Source organism: Grampus griseus (genome assembly GCF_964374135.1).
Source record: "Grampus griseus genome assembly, chromosome: 2".
Taxonomy (NCBI): domain Eukaryota; kingdom Metazoa; phylum Chordata; class Mammalia; order Artiodactyla; family Delphinidae; genus Grampus; species Grampus griseus.
The window spans coordinates 34444789-34464122 of NC_139018.1; positions in this window are offsets into that span (position 1 = coordinate 34444789).

Below are 19334 nucleotides of genomic sequence, written 5' to 3' on the forward strand. Positions count from 1 at the left end.
CCCTGCCCCGTAGGGCACTCGGAGCCCCCGTGCCCCACCCCCCGCCACCGTGGGCGGGCGTTGGGGGCGTGGTCAGGCGTTGGGGGCGGGGTGTGGAGGCGGCAGGGGCACTTCGGGTAGGGTCTGTGGATCTCAGCCCAGCTCAGGGGCGGGAGGCCTGTGGCTACACAGGGATGGGACTACGTGGGTGACTTTGGAAGCAGCAGGCCCTGTCCTGACTAAGGGACACAGAGTGGAGCAGAAGGTGGGAGGCAAAGCCTGAGGAGGCTTTGGGCTGCTGCGGGGGCCACCTGCCTCCCTCTCACCTGGTTTAGTTGGGCTTCAGCTGGTTCCATTAGGCAATATTCAGGTGCTTGCTTGCAACCAATACCTCCCCCAGGGGCCTGCTGAGCTGCAGCCTAAGAAGAGACTGGGCAGCCAGGAGGCTGCTGGGCAGGAGTGCTGGTCTGCAAGGGCTGGGAGGTCTTCCCTTGGCTCCTTTCCCCTCCCCCAGGGTCCCACGCTGATCCCTTGGCCTTCGGGGGCTCCCCCCCTGGTGCTGGATTCCCACCAACCTTGGGCTTTTGGAGGTTTCAATCCCTGTGTGTTCGGCAGCATTTCCCCCTTTTCTCTTATTTTCAAAGCCTTTACCACTAGCAGCCCCTTTATCCATGTAAGCACCCCACCTGCCCCACCCACAACTCCCTAGGCAACACAGCAGCTGCCAGAGATAGAGCCCTGAGCAGACCCCTCCCACCCTCTTGCAGCCTTCCCTCCACTATTGTCGATGGCCCGATTCCTGAGAAGTCCCCCCTTATGCCTTCCCACTTGCCCCGGTCTGGGGGGTTGTGGCAGGGCCCCTGGTGCTCACCTCCTTGCAGTGGCTAAAAATGAATGATACCCCCAATGCAGAGTCAGGCCATCATGAGCACCATGGATCCACAGTGGGGACCTAGAGACTAATCAGTGTGAAGGGGGGAAGTTGGGCAGTAAAGGTACCTGACTGGTTTATTTTCAAACCAGCCGGGGCAGTCTAGCTTTCTAGGTGGTGGAGGAGCCGGTATGCAGTGGTGGAGAGTCATGGAGACTGAGGGAGGGAGAAAGAGCCTTTCAGCTTTGGGAGGGTCTTCGAAGCATCCTTAGTGGGAATGGGTCAGTACTGGTTCTGCCATAGCCCCAGCCCTGCAGCAAAACCTCCTCAGGGCTACCCCGTCCTCAGCCCTCCCAGAAAGGCTGACCCACTGAGCTTGCTCCTTAAACAGTATTAACCCTGCCGTGCTCATGGGCATTGTCATCTCGGTTGCCCCGCCTTCCTCAGTGACAGGTCCATTGCTGGCAGTAGACAGGTGAAATCCTAACTCCAGCCCACTTCCAGCTCTGCCCCCTCCCTGAGTGGAGGGGTCCATCAGAACACAGCCTTTCCCACGGTACATGGTCTCTTCTTGACCACACTATGACTCTTAGGTAGAAATCAGCCTTTCCCTTTTTATAGAACATTAAAAGTGATAATACCACCTGTGGAGAGAATCTCCTCTTCTTGCTGTACTGCTCCACCTAGACTGTGCAGACAGCACCAGCTAGGGCACAGGCCAGGGTGGGGATGCGGGGGGGGGGGTGGGCAGGGGTGGTGTCCTGGATTGGGAGAAAGGCTGGGAGACTCTGCCTTTGGCAGGGTTGTGTTCTGCAGTGACCCTGTCCAGGACAGTTTGAAGGGCGATCCCCAGCCTCTACGTCCTGGGCAGGCTCCTCCAGTCTAGGCACAACCTACATTCTGCAGGGGTTAACCCTACCTTTGATTTTACTGTGGCCCCAATTCCAGGGCTTTGGGGCTTCTAGGGGTTCAGCCTTCCAGTGGGGGTCAATTGCTTTCCATCTACAGGTGGAGGGGATTCCAGAGGAAGAATAGTGTCTGGTTCCCGCTTCTGTCAGTAATTGTTTCCTCGGTCTTTTCCCCTTGATCCACATTATCTCTGTCTCCTGGACCCCACTACCCCTCTAAGCCCCTTGGACCACACTACTCACCTTTGCTCTCCCCTCCACGACAGAATTTGGTGGTCAGCTTGTTGATGTCTCCCAGCCCAAGGCCTCCATGATTCTCTGCCAGGGCAAGCCCTTGGGTGGCCCACTGGGTCTGGCCACTCCAGAGGTTGCCCTGTCTGTTCCCTGGCACTATCTCTCGGGGCCCTACAAAAACTCCCAAGTGCGAGAGGTCCCCGAGTAAACCTGCCTGCCTGGCAACGTGCAGAGCACTGTACTTCTGCTTCATCCAGGTGCCCTGAGGCTCCTATTCTCCCTTATAGGGGACAGAGCCCCTAGCAAAGGGAGGTGATGACCTGGAGCTTGACCACAGGATCTGTGTGTCTTCAGGGCCCCAATCCCATAGTGCCCAAGGACTCAAAGTTTGGAGTAATCCCAGCCCTGCAAAGCAGAGAATCTGCTCACTTTTTATGAACCTCTGGTGTCCTGGGCCTCTCTCCACAGGACATGGCAGCATCTCTGAGTCACAGATCGCCATTTGCTGCCCTGCATGGTTGAATCGCTTCTGACATCTGCTAGGCATCCTGTCCCTTGTGCCGTGTCCCCCCCCCATGCCAGTGAGTCACAATGGTCTATGCTTATTCACAGCAATAATACCTAGGGAGTGCCCATGAAGTCCTTTTGTCCTGGTCCCTCGCTTTCTGCATGGGTCTCCTGGGGAGGCAGCCACTGAGTGGGTCAGTTAGGAGAACCTGTATTTATAGAGCTCTGGGCTATGCAGACACCACCACAGGGGATGCAGAATATTGGGAGGCTCAGGCCTGGAGGGCTTATGGCTAAGGCAGGGAAAGCACCTTCCACTCTGAGGCCACCCCAGGCCTGGAGGAGCGGCAGGTCCCTGCTCTACAAAAGGGGCTTTGAGGCGGGTGGGACTGTCTCCCAGCTATGACACCTCTTCGGAAGGATACATGCCTGGTTTGTGCACCCTGCCTGCTCTGTCTCCATCGGTCTCTTTGTCTCTTTCTTTTCACGTTCATGCACACAAAATATACCGGTGTTTGTGTTCCAGGACTGGCTCTGACCCATCTCTGTTTCTTCTGTTTTGGAGCCCCTTTCCTAGGAGCTGCTGGAGGCCAGGCCCTTCACACTCTGGCATCACACTGTCCTGAAGCATGCTGGATGGGGCCATGCTGTGGGGAGGGCAGGTGGCATTCTCCACCAGTCCTTTCCACGATCTCTGTGCTGACCACCTCTGGTAACCTGAATTCTCCAGCCGACCCCCGACTCCCCATCATAATCTGGTCCAGTCCTAACTTTGGGACCAGGCTGCAGGGCAGATGGGGAGGCCCAGGCAGTATCCAGGTTGACTGTGGGTTACTGCATCTTCCCATGATATGGGCTTCTCTTGAAAATGCCAGCCATGACCTGCAATGTCTCATGGGGCGGGAGGGCCCATGGAAGGGGTCTGAGGGTACCCCAAAGAGCTGGAAGGCTAGAACCCCTTACTTGTCATTACCTTGAAAGTCATGCTTTTTAGAGTTCTGCTCTCCCCCTGGCAGTGCTGCTTTCCCCGAGAAGCACATTTGGAGGGAGTCATCCCTTCCTGCTCTGTGTACCTCTGTTCTGTCTAGCATCCCTTGTCCGCCTCTCCCCCCACCATGGTCCTGCCTACTTTCCTGCTTCCAGGAAGAGGATGGAGGGTTCAGAATTTGCTCAGCCAGTTTAACCAAAACCAAAATGGCCTGGCCCCCCTGGCATAGCCAGACTGTAGAATACCTGCTGGTTTTCCAGATGGAATAGGCATTGTGCTTTCTGAATCATTGAGAAAGCCCTCTGCCTCCCCCACTCACTCGATGGTGTTCATTTCAACTGAAAGCCCTTCCCCTTATGCAAATGAGCAAAGCCCCAACAGTCATTTACATGTTAGTATAAACAAATCTATAAGGCTAGTCCATTAGAGCAGGTGTTTATAAAAAGAAAGAGGCAAGCATAATGGAACAGGGTCTACCTGATGGAGCTTCAGACAAGAGGCAAGAGGTAGGACCCAAAACAAGGAGGCTTGAGACCTTGGGGGGGACTTGAGACCCTTCTTCATTGGCCAGCTCCTTCTGTACTCTACTAAATGGGTACCTTTCTTTCTTGATACTTTCCTTCCTCACCTCCTCTGCCCCACCCTCACCCGATTCAAAGAGACCTTCTGACTCATCACACCACAGGTTAGAAGAACAACTGTGGTCCCTGCTGCTGCTGGTCCTGCGACTGCGGCCAGGCACTGCACTGATTGCTCGCCCTCATTCGCAACTTTTCTCCCATCCGTGGTGAGCACCGTTATTTCCCTATTTTACAGAGGAGGTCTGGTGGCAACCAGTCTACAATCCCGATTTACCATGTCACTCTTTTGTTAAAACGTAAGCCAAAGACCCTTTGGGGAGAACTTGTGATGAGTCACGTGTCCTTTTGTACTTTGATGAGACTCTGGATGTTGTCAGAGTCCAGTCCCTCCAAATGCTATTCACAACGTGAAATTAATGTTCAGGAGGGGGAGGTTTTTGGGAGGAGAGACGGGGTTATAAAAAAGGAAGTATGGGATGCCATCTTGGCCAAGACTTAAACCAGTTGGCACAAGGATCCCTCCTCACGGAGGGAGGGTTGTGAAATTTTGGCCTCTGACAACCCTGGGTTTGGAGGTGCCATCTTCTCTACCTCCCACATGCAGCTTTATTTATTCCCCGGGCCTTTCACCTTTGATCCTATTTCCTTCTCTTGAGATTAAGCCTGGGCCCCTAGCTGTTGGTGCTCTCAGAGGGTTTGAAACTACCAGGTGAAATCGTTCTCCTTTTGAAAACTCAGATGGGCCTGAGAATTGATCTGGTTAGTTCTTCAACTACTTATTGGACACCTACAGTGAGCCAGGGACCAGGCTGGTTACTGGGGTGCTCACAACTAGTCAGCAGAAAGGCGTGGACTGTTCTTTCATGAAGATAGTTATATCAGTACAGTACAATGTTGATCAGGCCTCCAAAAGAGAAGCCTCAGTCTAACAGAGGAAACTGACTCATCCACAGATATACGTAAGGCTTCCCCAGGGAAGAGACACGTAGTGCAAACCTGAAGGTCAAGTACTGATGCTTTCAGGGGTGGGCTGGCTTCTCACTGTCTGGAAATGTAGACATTGACTGTGCTCTGGGAGATACCTAGATGGGTAGAGTGCAGAACAAAGCCAGCATACAGTGGGTACTTTAAGGAACTCTTGGTGAATGAAGTCTCACAGTATGTCAGCCCTAGTAAGCCCACCCTAAAAGCCAAGCTGAATGTTCCAGAGCACCACAGTCCCCTTTGGGAAACTGGAGTTAGGAATCCTGTTTGAACAACAATCCTCCCTGCCATATCTGTGCCCACCACCATAGAACAACTCACCGCCCTCCCTGCTCTTCCCAAACCATTAGTCCCCACACAGCCCTGGCAGCATTCTAGCTTCACTCTCAGAGTCCTTGGACCTTGGCCAAAGACCCAGCTCCATTGATTTGTCCAATGCTTCATTCTGGTGATATGCTTTCTAGGTGTGGGCAAAGGTGTCCTTTCAACGCCAAGCGGTACAAAGAAGAAGGATCCACTGATGGTCTAGCCTGGCTTCTTGCCTCTGTTACAGTCACACCTTCTAAACAGAAAGGAAGGTTCTGGTTCATAAGGGTCCACTGATGGTGAAGCGTCCTGAGGCTGAATCTTCCTAGTTACAGCATGGGGATGTATTAGTTTCCTGTGGCTGCTGTAACAAATTACCACAAGCTAGCTGGCTTAAGACAACAGAAATTTATTCTCTCACGGTGCTGGAAGTCATAAGTCTGAAATCAAGGTGACAGCAGGGCTTTCTTCTGGCGGTTCTAGGGGACAATCATTCTTCGCTTCTTCCAGATTCTGGTGGCTGTTGGCATGTCTTGGCTTCCTAGGCCTGTGGTGGCATCACTCCAGTTTTTGCCTCGATGGTCACGTGGCCTCTTCCCCTTCTGTCTGTGTCTTCTCCTCTTTTGCCTCATCTAAGGACATTTATCATTGGATTTAGGGCCCATCTAGATAATCCAGGCTGATCTCATCTCAAGATCCTTGACTTAATTACATCTACAAAGACCCTTTTTCCAAATAAGGTCACATTCACATGTTCCAGGGATTTGGATGTGGCTGTCTCTTTTGGGGAGCCGCTCAGGTGTTAAGGAGGGAGATGTCTTCTGAAGCCCTGCATCCTATACCCATTTAGGGATTCCATTAAGAGCGAGAGCTAGAAGTACAGTGTGGGGTAACCTGGGAGAGAACTCAAGGATTTAGGTCGGGGTTGGAGCTCTCCATCCCAAGACACGTCCTGTAGCTGCAATGGTTTCTCTGTTTAGATGCAGATCTGATTCCTTCACTCCCTACTCCAGACTCTTTAGTGATTTCCCACCAACTTTAAGATCAAGTTCACCACCTCGGCAAGGCTTTACACAGCCCTTTGTGGTTTGGCTTCATTTTTCACCTCCCCCTCAGTCCTGCACAATCCAGGGAGAATGACTTGTGGTTTCCCTGGCAGCTCCCTGCTCACTGCCTCTGGGCCTTTCCTCTTCCTGAAACACTCTTACTCCTTCTCTTAGCCCAACTAGAGACGGATGAGCTCAATTATAGCCAGCATCGTTGGTCTCTGTTTACTTCGAGCTCTCTCTGGACCCAGCTCTCGATTTAGTTCAGGCAAACTCAGGATGGAAGCTGTCTCCCTGGAAACTCTCAGCGTGACAGCTTCCAGCAGCAGTAGCTAAGTTCTTCCAGTGCTGTCCATGCAGCCGACCTTCGTTTGTTCATTCATCCTACTAAGCGCCAGGTCCTGTGCTGGGCCTGTGTACAGCAGTGAACAAGGCAGACTCCTCTTTGCCCTCCCTGCCTGATGGCTTCACTTGAATTGTGGGGTGCAGAGAACGCTGATGGGCTGATTTAGGGAAAAGGAATTAACTAGACTTAGGGGTCAGGAAATATGTCTGTGTCAGATAGCCAGGAGGGGGTGAAGTGCTGGACTCCAGGTAGAAAAGACAGCACAGGCAGAGACTGGGAACTCAGAGAAAGAGCAGGGGCCCCTGTGGTTCTGCAGTAGCTCCCAGGGTGAAGGATGGAGTCCACAGGAAGGCAGGCTAGATCAGGAAATGTCTTGTAAACCAAGTCAGGGAGAGACAGATATAAACAAACAAGAAAACAACAGGCTGTAATACATTAACAGAGTGGTGTGCAAATGAATAGGGAGCACCTTTAGATCGGGTGGCCCTAAAAGGCCTTTGGGAAGAGGTGATATTTAGGTTGAATCCGGATAATGAGGAGGACCAGCCACGCGAAGATGGGGAAAGAGTATTTCAAGCAGAAGAAACAGCTGGTGCAAAGGCCAAAAAGTGAGAATGAGTTTGGATAGCTTGAGGAACAGATGAAAGGCTGGTGCAGCTGGAGCTTGTTGAGAAAGGGGGTGAGGAGGACAGTGTGGAGGTGAGAGAGGCAGGCGAGCGTCACAGTGTGTGGGGCTCTGGAGGCCTGGGTCGGGGGGGAAGAGAAACGGAGGCGAGAGATCTCAAGGAAGGAGACTCGTGGGGCCTGGCCCAACCCCGGCCAGGGATCCCTTTCTGGGGGTGGGGCCCGGCAGGGGAGACTGCAGGTAGAGCCTGGGGTCCCGCATGCCCTAGCATCTGTCCTGCCCTCCTAGACGTGGGGTCATGGATTGGGGTCAGCATAACTGAGACGTGGGTGTGTTTGGTTTCTGCAAACCCTTCTCTCTACCTGTTATATAAGCACTCCTGCCCTGGGGTAGATTATTCCAGGCTGGGTCCTGCAGGGCTTAACAAACTAAACTTCTCTCTCTCTCTCTCTCACACACACACACACACACACACACCACATACACAACACACACATTCTCCTCATTCTGAGCAGCCTCTGAGGACCCATCCTTTGACTCACTCACCCTGACTCAAGCCTTCTCTCAGGATGCACAGGCCAGGGGTGTCTACTCCACCACACATCCAACCCATCTCACCTCATCTCACCCCACCTCTTACGCTTCAACCTTTGTGAGATGGGCCTGCAGAGCTGTCCTGAAGCTACCTGTGAGCCAACCCCCATCCCACCCACAGACCTTTGGGGTCTCAGGGCCCTGGCAGATTGGGGCAGCCCAGAGCAGGGCAAGGGTGGGGAACAGCATAAGTACTGAATCAGACAGACTTTAGGCCTAACTCTGGCTCTGCCACTTACTCTCTGTATGACTTCTGATAAGACACTGAGCCCCTTTGAGATTTAGCTCAGTGGATTTAGTTCACACTTAGTTTAGTTTGATTCACTGGGAGCATATCCTAGCCTTCCTGGCAAAGCTGAGTGTAAAAGTAACCACGCTGAAGGTCTGGAGCAACCAGAGGGGGCATTACAGTCCAGTTCAGCACAGCAAATATCTTACAGTGGACTATTTGCCACCCCTATTATTAAAAGTCTGTGGGCCTTGCCCTCAGGGAGTTTTAACTGGCCAGCTCTGGCCCATCACCGGTTGTAGGGAGACCAGCCCTCCCAGCTTGCCTGGGACTCAGGGGTTTCCTGTGCCAAAACGGGAAAAGTCTTAGCAAACCAGAGCAAACTGGTGACCCTAGCTGGTGGGCGTTTACAGTATCCTTACCAAATACAATACAATGCAGTTCCTGCTTTGCAGAATGACCCCTCTCCCCCTCGACATGATCTTGGCGGGTCCTCCTCTCCCAGGACAAGGAAGGACAAGGAAGGACAATCAACCCTTTTTTCTTTCATTTGAGTATCAAAACGAAGCCGAAAGGGACTGTCCAATAAATCATTCCTGCCACGTGGATCCCCACAGGACTTTGGGTTCCTGTTGTTTTCTCAGAGTGTTCTTTGGCCTTTCCTTAGACACCCTGAGGTGCCCCTCACAATTTTCCGATGAATTCCTTCTTAGTTTGTGTTAGTCAGTTGATTCCGTTGCTTGTAACCTAACCGACCCTTCTCCCACTCTCCGCGCAGCAGTGTTTTCACTTCTGTGTGTTGACACTCCAGATCCCTGCTACATATCTGACTTCTTTTAAGCATCCAGCCATCACTTGTGATCGTATCTTTAGCCCTCATGCTCCTCCTTCCTAATTCATGAGATGTTGCTCATGCCTTGAGCTAATACCCTCTACCCAGTCTGCACCCCACCTCTAGGAGACCTCACCCATTACAGTCTATGCTTGCCACACCTGCACCTGTGCGGAGCCTTAGGTTGACTGTTGAAAGCTGAGGAAGCTCCAACAGGGGAATGCCCCAAACTAGGCCCTTCCTTTATAAACTGTAAAGCACCCAGAAGTGCGAATCATGACCTTTCAAAATTTGTGTATAGGGACTTCCCTGGTGGTCCAGTGGTTAAGACTCCGTGCTCCCAATGCAGGGGGCCTGGGTTTGATCCCTCATCAGGGAACTAGATCCCGCATGCAGGCCACAACTAAAAGATCTCTCATGGTGTAACTAAGACCTGGCACAGCCAAATAAATAAGTACATTTTTTTTTCTTTGCCAATAACCACTTGTCATCACAGAAAACCAACAATTTTGGAACGTTTCTTATGGTAAAGGAAAATTGTGTGACATTTTAAGATTGGCAAGGTTTTTTTTTTGTTTTTTTTTTTGCAGTTCGCAGGCCTCTCACTGCTGTGGCCTCTCCTGCTGCGGAGCACAGGCTCCGGACGCGCAGGCCCAGTGGCCACGGCTCACAGGCCCAGCCGCTCCGCAGCATGTGGGATCTTCCCAGATCGGGGCACGAACACGCATCCCCTGCATCGGCAGGCGAACTCTCAGCCACTGTGCCACCAGGGAAGCCCATAAATATTTTTTTTAAAAATGCATGCATATGTAAATGTGTATGTGGTACTATTTTAAAAAAATTTGTGTATATTCCAGGATTCAGACCTGATCCAATTGGGAGTAATCTGATTTTTTTTGTGTGTGTGTGTGTGCTGCATTTGGTCTTCCTTCCTGTGTGCGGGCTTTCTCTAGTTGTGGCAGGCGGGGGCTACTCTTCATTGCGGTGCGTGGGCTTCTCATTGCAGTGGCTTTTCTTGTTGCGGAGCACGGGCTCTAGGCACGTGGGCTTCAGTAGTTGCAGCATGTGGGCTCAGTAGTTGCAGCACACGGGCTCTAGATCACTGGCCCAGTAGTTGTGGCACACGAACTCTAGAGCACTGGCTCAGTAGTTGCAGCACATGGGCTCTAGAGCACTGCCTCAGTAGTTGTGGTGCACTGGCTTAGTTGCTCCGTGGCATGTGGGATCTTCCCGGACCAGGGATCGAACCCATGTACCCTTCATTGGCAGGCAGATCCTTAACCACTGTGTCACCAGGGAAGTTCCCAAGTAATCTGATTTAGGAGCTGTCCTTTTCTGCAGTAGGGTCTCCAGGAAAACTATAGAGCTCTGAACAAATATTAGCTCCATTTTCAGATGGGGAAACTGAAGCTCTCTAAATCCTTTAGAAGCAGGCAGTCTGCTAACCACCTCTGGGTGGACAGTGAAGGACAGCTAATGCCCACTGCCTACCTGGCTTGCCCACGGGCTGCTCCCTGGGACAATCTGTCCTGCTGAACCAAAGCCAAGGGTCAAAGCAGGAAGCAGAACCTTGTCTAGACCTCTTCAACACCAAAGAACAAGTGTCTTCCTTGAATCACTTTAGAAATGAGAACAAAATGATGTTAGGTGTTATTTTGCTGACTTTCACTCTATCTGTTCCCCCAGGGCCTCAGGCCTGCTGACCAGCAGGACCAGGTGGCACCTTTTGCGGGAATATCTCATCATTTTGGCCTGTGTGTAGGCCTTGAACATCCTAAGAAACGACTCACCTTCTCCTTCTGACTGACATATCCGTGCATTCCTTCTAGTTATCCATATATTTTCCTTTCTGTGAGTCTGCTAAAGGCACTCGGGACCCAATTCTAGCTTATATTTCACGTCCTTGAGATGCCAGCTAACCTTGTTGTACACGAGGAGGCAGGATGAGGGTAAGGGAGGGGGAAGTGAAGGCACAGAACCAGGAAATGGAAGGACCAGATTGTTCCACATTTATAACGCTATTTGTAACCAGCCCCTTTCTCAGTCTTTCCAGAATGTGGCCATCTACACTCTGTGTTCCCCTGGCAAATTCTTGATTGTTCAACAGAAGATGCAACATTCCAGGCTTTGGAGTCATTAGACTTGAGTTTGAATCCCAGGTCCCTGACTCACTTGGGCGTGTTATGGAAACTGTCTAAGCTTCAGTCTCCCATCTGGACACGGGGTTAATATTAGTCCACACCTCCCAGAGTTGAGGAGATCAGATGAGACAATGCTTGTCAAGTGCTTGGCATGCAATCAATATCAGGTATTAGGAGAAATATTCTCCTTTGTTACTCTCATAAGTCAAAATGCAAGCAGATGTCACTCCAGCAAGCATCTCTGGACTCCTGCTGATGTGGTCATGGTGGCCAAAATCATGGGCTTTGAATGCTCCCAATCTGAACTGGGCCACTTATTATCAATAGGAAAGCAAATTAACCTCTGTACACACTAGTTTTCTCATTTGTAAAGCGAGAATGATCAAACCTACTCTATAGGATTATTGTGAAGGTTAAGTTAAATAAAATTACATGTCTAGATGCTTAGTACAGGTCCATGATTCCTTACCCCAAACCCATGGGATTTTGCAAGACTTTCTGGATTTCAGAAAATAACATTTATATGATGTATATTTTGTGACTCCTGAACCAGGTATGGGTCAGCACCCCATAGTCAAACACATTATTATTTCTATAGGAAACCTATGAATATCATACTAAGTGGGGTAAATAAATTCTTACCTTGTGAGACAGGCAGGGCAAGTATTAACATTCTCACTTGACAGATTACAAACTAAGGTTCAGGATAGTGGGCTGTGCAAGAGCACGTAGTCTATAATTGGCAGCACCAGGATCCCTGGGTCATCTGGTCACCTGGCCCAGGGACTCTTCCCATCACACCACACACTGTGAGAGACACCACCCTGCTACAATCATCCCCTTTGCTTAGTGAACTTTAAAAAAAAGCAGCTACTAAATAGTCAAGTTTTCTTCTCGTCTTTCTAAGTGGATGTGTGTATATTTCTACACTCTTCACATATTTCGCTTTTCCCATTTTGGTGCTTGGTACACATTTCTCTGTATGGTATTGTGTTGTAGTGTCATTGTTAAAAACTATACAGTCTTCCAGAATCTTAATATAACTCAGTTAGCTTAGCTATTCCCCTATAACAGGGTATTTGCATGTTTCCAGTTTTGCACTTTTCTAAAATAATGCTCAGTCACTCACTTTAAACTTTGCCTTGGGGATGAGCAAGCACATTGATCTGAAAACACCTGTGCCTTGAGCCCCTGGCTGGCTGGTAGCCTTTGGGAGATTGTATTTCCAGGCACTTCCACCATATATTTGTTGTTCCCAATCAACTAATCAGTTAGGGTTTATTGAACGCCTACATGGGGAACAGGGAGCTCTTTGGTGCTGGGAGGGGGCACAGAAGCATAAGCTGTGTCTCTGACCCTTAAGAGGCTGATGTGTAACCCAGGAGGCCTTTCAACTTCAAACCGAGATGGGTTTGAGTCCAGCCAGTGAGGCCTTCTAAGCAGGCCTGGTAAAGATGGGCACCAGGGTGTGATGTGAGTGATGAAAGCAAGAACTTTAAATAGGTCTCTGATGTATTCCCTTGCCTGTCAAGGGCTTTGGTTCCATTCAGGAGGAAGGTGCTAAAAATGAAACAGTGAATGAGGAAAACAAGGTCAGGTATTCCATGAAACCTTCCCTAATTTACCAGGTTTTACTTTCAGACTCTAACGGTCAGGACAAATCATTAAAAATCAATCGAAAGTACCACCTCCCTGAATCCCCTTGGTGGGGGGTCAGCAAAAGGATTAAGCAAGATCTGGTTGCTGGTTCTATCTAGCTTCTCCTTAAGCAAATTACTTAACCTCTCTCTGCCTCTGTTTGCCCATCCATCAAATGGGAATGACAATAATGTTCTCATGGGACTCAGGATTGTAACGAGGACAACTTGAGATCCTGACAAATGTGTCAAAAAGAGCAAAATGTTGCCCAAATGATCTGGGGGAGGCTGGGGACCACATCTCGCTCACTGCCGCATCCCAAGCACCTATACAGTGTGGGTCTGGAACATAGTAGGAGCTCAATAAACATTTGTTGAGTGAATGAGGGAATTGGCAGGTGTAATCATGAGTCCATAAAGGGCAGAGAACCGCACGTCATTCCATCAACTCTGAGCCTGTGGAGGAGACTCACGCCACTCCACCTTCAACCCCACATCCATCCTCCCCAGAGCAGTTCCCATCCTGATTCTGTCACCCTGTATCCACTATAAGGAGTCCCTCATTCAGGGCAGCAAAGATTCAAAGCCTTAAGTTCACCTGTGGTTGGGGAGCAGAGGCCAGCACTGACCTCAGCCCATCTCCTCGGGTTTCAGGCTGCAGCACTCTGTCACAAGGGACTGGCCAGCTTCGCCCTCATTTCCCGCTCCTGTCTGCTGAGGCAAGGGAATGTTGGGCCACAGGAGTCAGCAGCCAACAGTGGCTCTCTGGCCAGCTGAGAAGGACACCACCAGAGAGCAGCCATGCCTGATGCACCACCAGCCAGGGCCTCAGGTGTTCCATCATCTCCTAGCCCAGCCCGCCTGCTGCTCCTGGGGCATTTGGTACCCACAACTCCTGGCTGGCCTGTGCTAAGGAGTTCAAAGAGGCTCGAGTCTGGACAACTGGTTGACCTTCCCAAGGTTTCCTGTATTTCTTGAGTCAATGTCATCTTTCTCATTGTGATATCCTCAAGGACAGGACAAGCTGTGAAGGTCTGCAGCTGTGGGGTTGTGACAACCAGTCACTTTCCGAAGTCTGGTTTCTTTGTGTGTTTGTCTCTTTATTCTCTGTCTTCTCCATCCAAATGTAGGGTCCAGAGGGTAGGGCGCATGTTTAACCCTTTCACTGCTTTCTCGTCCCAGTGTGAGAACCGTGCCTGACCCAAAGCAGGTGCTGAATTAATATTCGTGAATGAATGAATGAACAAACAAATGAACTCTTTTGCAATGTCTGTTATATGTGATAAGTGATAACTAGTATAAATAAGTAATTATTATAAATTACTTTAGGGCTTCTCTGGTGGCGCAGTGGTTGAGAATCTGCCTGCCAATGCAAGGGACAGGGGTTCGAGCCCTGGTCCAGGAAGGTCCCACATGTCGCGGAGCAACTAAGCCTGTGAGCCACAACTACTGAGCCCACGTGCCACAACTACTGAAGCCTGCATGCAAAAAGAGAAGCCATGACAATGAGAAGCCTGCACACTGCAACGAAGAGTAGCCCCTGCTCGCCACAACTAGAGAAAGCCCGCGCACAGCAACCAAGACCCAACACAGCCAAAAATAAAAAAAATAAAAAATAGGGCTTCCCTGGTGGTGCAGTGGTTGAGAGTCCGCCTGCCGATGCAGGGGACACGGGTTCGTGCCCCGGTCAGGGAAGATCCCACATGCCGCGGAGCGGCTGGGCCCGTGAGCCATGGCCGTTGAGCCTGCGCGTCCAGAGCCTGTGCTCCACAACCGGAGAGGCCACAACAGTGAGAGGCCCGCGTACCACAAAAAATAAATAAATAAATAAGTAAATAAAATAAAAAATAAATTACTTTAAAGGAAGTAGTAACTTTCAGTCTCTCAAAATTAACATACACATTGTCCTGCCTTATTCATTTTAATTAATTCATTAATTCATTCAACCTTATATTGGCTTGGCCAAAAAGTTCGTTCGGGTGTTCATACCAGCTTACAAAAACCTGAACGAACTTTTTGGCCAACCCAATATTTGATCTGTAGGAGAGATTGGAATTATCCAGTCACACAATGTGTATTTCGGGGTACAAAATACGGGTACCAACTTCTACAAGCATCTATGATGGGCCAGGGGTGGGGGATTTAACCTAGTCGGGGAGGTCAGGGGAAGATTGCTGGAGGAAGGTGCATAGAAGCCAAGAGCTAAAAGAAGAAAGTCACAGACTGGGAGTCAGAGTGGGGACAGAAGGATATACAGGAAGAGTGGAGGCCGCGTGAAAGGGCTGGGGGTGGGTGGGAGCATGCAAGAAGGAGAAACTGAGGACAGCCAGGGAGTGAGGAGGTCAGGATGAAACTGGGTCACCCCCCTGGCGAGGCCTGAGCAGAGCAGATGGCCAGCAGCATCCAGATGTGCTCAATAGGGGCCCTGGGCCAGGGCAGGTGCCCTTTGTAGGAGACGTCACCTCCTCCAGGACACTGGTCCTGACCTGCCAGCCTAGGTTAGTCCCCTCCTTTGTGCTCCCAAGAGGCCAGGGCTTCCTCTCATCATTTAACTTACAAAAGTCTACTTTAATGATCTGTTTTCTTATTTTTGGCCTCTCGATTTGTGAGGTCCTTGAGGGCAGAGACCTTGGCTATTCATCTTGTGCCACCAGTGCCTAGTACAGAGCCAGGGACGTGATAGATGACCCCTTAGCGTTTGATAAATGAATGGATGGAGGGCCCTCAGGTCATGGTGGTGCTGGACAGGTGTTTGGATTTCTATACACTCAGGAAGCCCCAGCTAAGCCCTGTGTTGCTAACAGAAGAGTGTGGATGGGGGTGTCTCTGCTGAGTGCTGGAGGGGAAGGGAGCCAGAAGGCTGGAAAAAAGAAAGGTCAGAAGATAACTGTGCAGTTAGTACCACATGAAGGAAAAAAGGATATACAGTGCCATCCTTAAAAGGAAGGAGGGATGACAGTGTCAAGGAGGATTTTCTTATGAGATGCGAAAGGAATTTCGCCAGGTGAAGTTGCATGGGTTTAAACGGATGAGCAAGAACGGCCGCTGGGTATTTAGCAGACTCTCATGTATTACGTGCCAAGCACTGTTCTAAGTTCTTTGCAGGTATTTAACATTTAAATCCTCAAAACAATTGCATGAAGCATTTAACTGTGACTAGGTCTATTTTACAGATTCGGTACCTGAAGAGCAGAGATGTTAAATACATCTCTCAGGGCCAAGCAGCCAGGCTCTGAACGCAAGCACTCTGGCCCAGAAGCCAGGCTCTTATCCCCACCCCGTGCTGCCCTCAAGCCAACCCTTGCTCTTTGCTGGTATAACTGAGGAATTGGCTTTTTTAAAAAAAATAAATTTATTTATTCTATTATTTTGTTTTATTTATTTATTGTTTCTGGCTGCATTGGATCTTCCTTGCTGCGCGCGGGCTTTTCTCTGGTTGCGGCAAGCGGGGGCTACTCTTCGTTGCAGTGTGCGGGCTTCTCATTGTGGTGGCTTCTCTTGTTGCGGAGCACGGGCTCTAGGCCCACGGGCTTCAGTAGTTGTGGCACGTGGGCTCAGTAGCTGTGGCTCGCGGGCTCAGTTGCTCTGCGGCATGCAGGATCTTCCCGGACCAGGGATCAAACCCACGTCCCCTGCACTGGCAGGCGGATTCTCAACAACTGCACCACCAGGGAAGCCCTGGAATCTTTTTAAAGATCCTCCTGAGAGGGAGGTATGACTCTTCCCCATTTTGCAGATCAGAAAACTGAGGCTCAGAGAGGTTAATTTGCAGAAGGCCAGTCAGCTGGTAAGTGGCAGAGCCAGGATCTATGATTACAGCCACTCTTGCTGTCTCCCATGTCCCCCTGATGCTCTCAACTGATCTCTTAACCTGGGTCGTAGGCCACTCCCTCTGCAGCGTGGGAGCCCCAGCCAAGGCCTGGCAGATGCAGTGCCCCGTGTACGTATCTGACTCAGCAGCACCTTCTCTATTCCGCAGTTTCCCATCCCAGCTCTGAGCCTCTAACCCACCACTACAGAGACAGGAACACCATCTCGACCTGGCACGAAATTAGGAGCAGCTAAATCCATAAGCAACTTTTGGGGGAAAAAGTAAAATCTATTTATACATCCCTGATGGGCAGGAAGGCAACAGCTCAATCTAGGAGAAGATGGTTAAGGACTCAACTAGTCAGCATCCCGGGGACCTGCGTGGTCCCTGTGCAACATCCCACGCAGGGCTTGGAGCCTCTGGCAGATGCCCCATCTCACTTGGATGCCAGGATGTTTTCCCTGGTGCTGCCCCTCCCTGCTCTCCTGGTCCATCCATCAGGGGCTCCGTTGGTGCAATGGCTGACAGGCTCATACACACCTGAAACCAGGGAAAGGGGCAACTGGACCCAACCCAGCCTCCTTGACATAGAGGCCCAGGGCCAAGTTGATAGCTCAGACCTGTCAGGGTCCTCTGACAGCTTCCCTCCAATACAGTCCTCCTGTGCTGAGCTAATTTTGTATTACTTTTGGTCGCTTACAGCTAAAGGAGACCTATCTGTCTAATACGTTCCTTGTCTTAACATTACAACACTATTAATGCAGACTAAATAATCACACACTAATTTTCTCTCTCTCTTTCTCTTTTTCATTTGAGCTGCTATAAATTCGAATCTCCCCCTCTCAACTTTCTTGTCTAGTTCAGGAGTCAGACAGATAGATAGCAAATGGTTTAGACTTTGTGGACCATAAGATCCCGGAGCAACTCCTCAACTCTGCCATTGTAGTGTGAAAGCATGTGAACAAATGAATGTGACTGTGTTCCAATACAACCTAATTTTACAAAAACTGCTGCAGGCTGGACTTCACACACAGGCTGTAGTTTGCCAACCCTTGATCTAGTTGGTTTTTTTGGATCCGAGCCTGGTCTTCTCATTTCTCCTTATTAAACATAATCTCATTAGCTTCAACCCATCTTTCAAGTCCAGGGGCATAGTTTTTTTTTTTTTTTTTTTTTTTTGCGGTACGTGGGCCTCTCACTGTTGTGTTGTCTCCCGTTGCGGAGCACAGGCTCCGGGCGCGCAGGCTCAGCGGCCATGGCTCACGGGCCCAGCGGTTCCGCGGCATGTGGGATCCTCCCGGACCGGGACACGAATCCGCGTCCCCTGCATCGGCAGGCGGACTCTCAACCACTGCGCCACCAGGGAAGCCCCGGGGGCATAGTTTTAAATCCTGTTTCTACCTTCCAGCACAGCAGCTCTCCCTCCCTGCTCTATGTCACGTGCATATTGAAATGAGCTTTCGGGGTCTTCATGGTTCATCAGAGCAGCAGGCCCTTGAAAATGCAGTAGGTGGTGCCGTGCTGCCCATCCTGGGAAAGGACACACGAGGGAGAAGTCAGGACCGCCGAGGGTAGGGTGATTAACCGGACGGCCTTCTAATCACACAGCCTCTGCTGACCGGCACCCAGTCTCTCTCTGTTTCTCTGATTTTCTGGCTCAGGGACGGGCCAGGAGTCATCTGGAGGCTGTTCGCTTCTCTGAAAAATTCCTTTACTCAACACTCATTGTTATTCAATGTGATAACCCCCATGCCCGCTCTTTTGCTGTGTCCTCCAGCAATCTCTGGGGCACCCTCCCTGGAATCCCACTCTTCAGGCTGGATAAACCTAGGCATTCATCAAGCCCAGTATCCCTCATTTTACGGATGAAAAATCTGAAGCCCGAGATGGGAGCAACTTGCCCAAGGCATGCAGGGCATCTGTGGAAGAGCCAGACTGGAACCCTAGGTCCCTCTGCTTTTTTCCATATCCTTCCAGAAGGAACTGCCTCAGGTGAGCTTCCAGGTCATGAAGGCCCAGCAGCCCTCCTCTTGTACCAGTCCAGTGACAGAGAGGACACGGACCCGGGAACTTGTGCATTCCAGTTCTTCTATCTGGGCCTCCCACTTTGCCATTAAATTGAACAGAATATCTAGTTTTTCCCTGAGAAGCCCTGTTTTTTGTGAACGTCTCTCACAAGCTTGGCTCTAAAGCCAAAAGGAATTTGCGTTAGCTATAAGCAAACTGTGAACTGCATGAGCGGCTTTGCAAATTGTCTCCTTTAAACAAGATTGATGATGTTTCCTTGTGAATGACCATTTCTGTATTCATGGGTTATTTTTCTGACGTCACATGGGTTTTTTCCGTATATTCCACGTATTTCCAACACCAAATACATGTTGTTTTTCCATATCAATTCTCCAATTCCCTATCACCAACTAGGTTTCCAATAATTCAATTCAATTCTGATACTACCTACCTAGAGTTAGTATCAGATCCCACCAGTTAAAGAACTCAGTCCCACAAGATTTCCCCCGCTTTAGATGCTAGCTGCAAGTAGAATCCCCAGATGACCCTCACTTCTACCTGACCAACCACAAATCTGGGGGTTTCCACAATTCCCCTCAAGTTCTATAATTCACTGCAATGACTCAGAACTCAGGAAAGTGCTCTACTTACATGACCACGTTATTGTAAAAGATACAACTCAGGAAGAGCTGAATGAAGGAGATACAC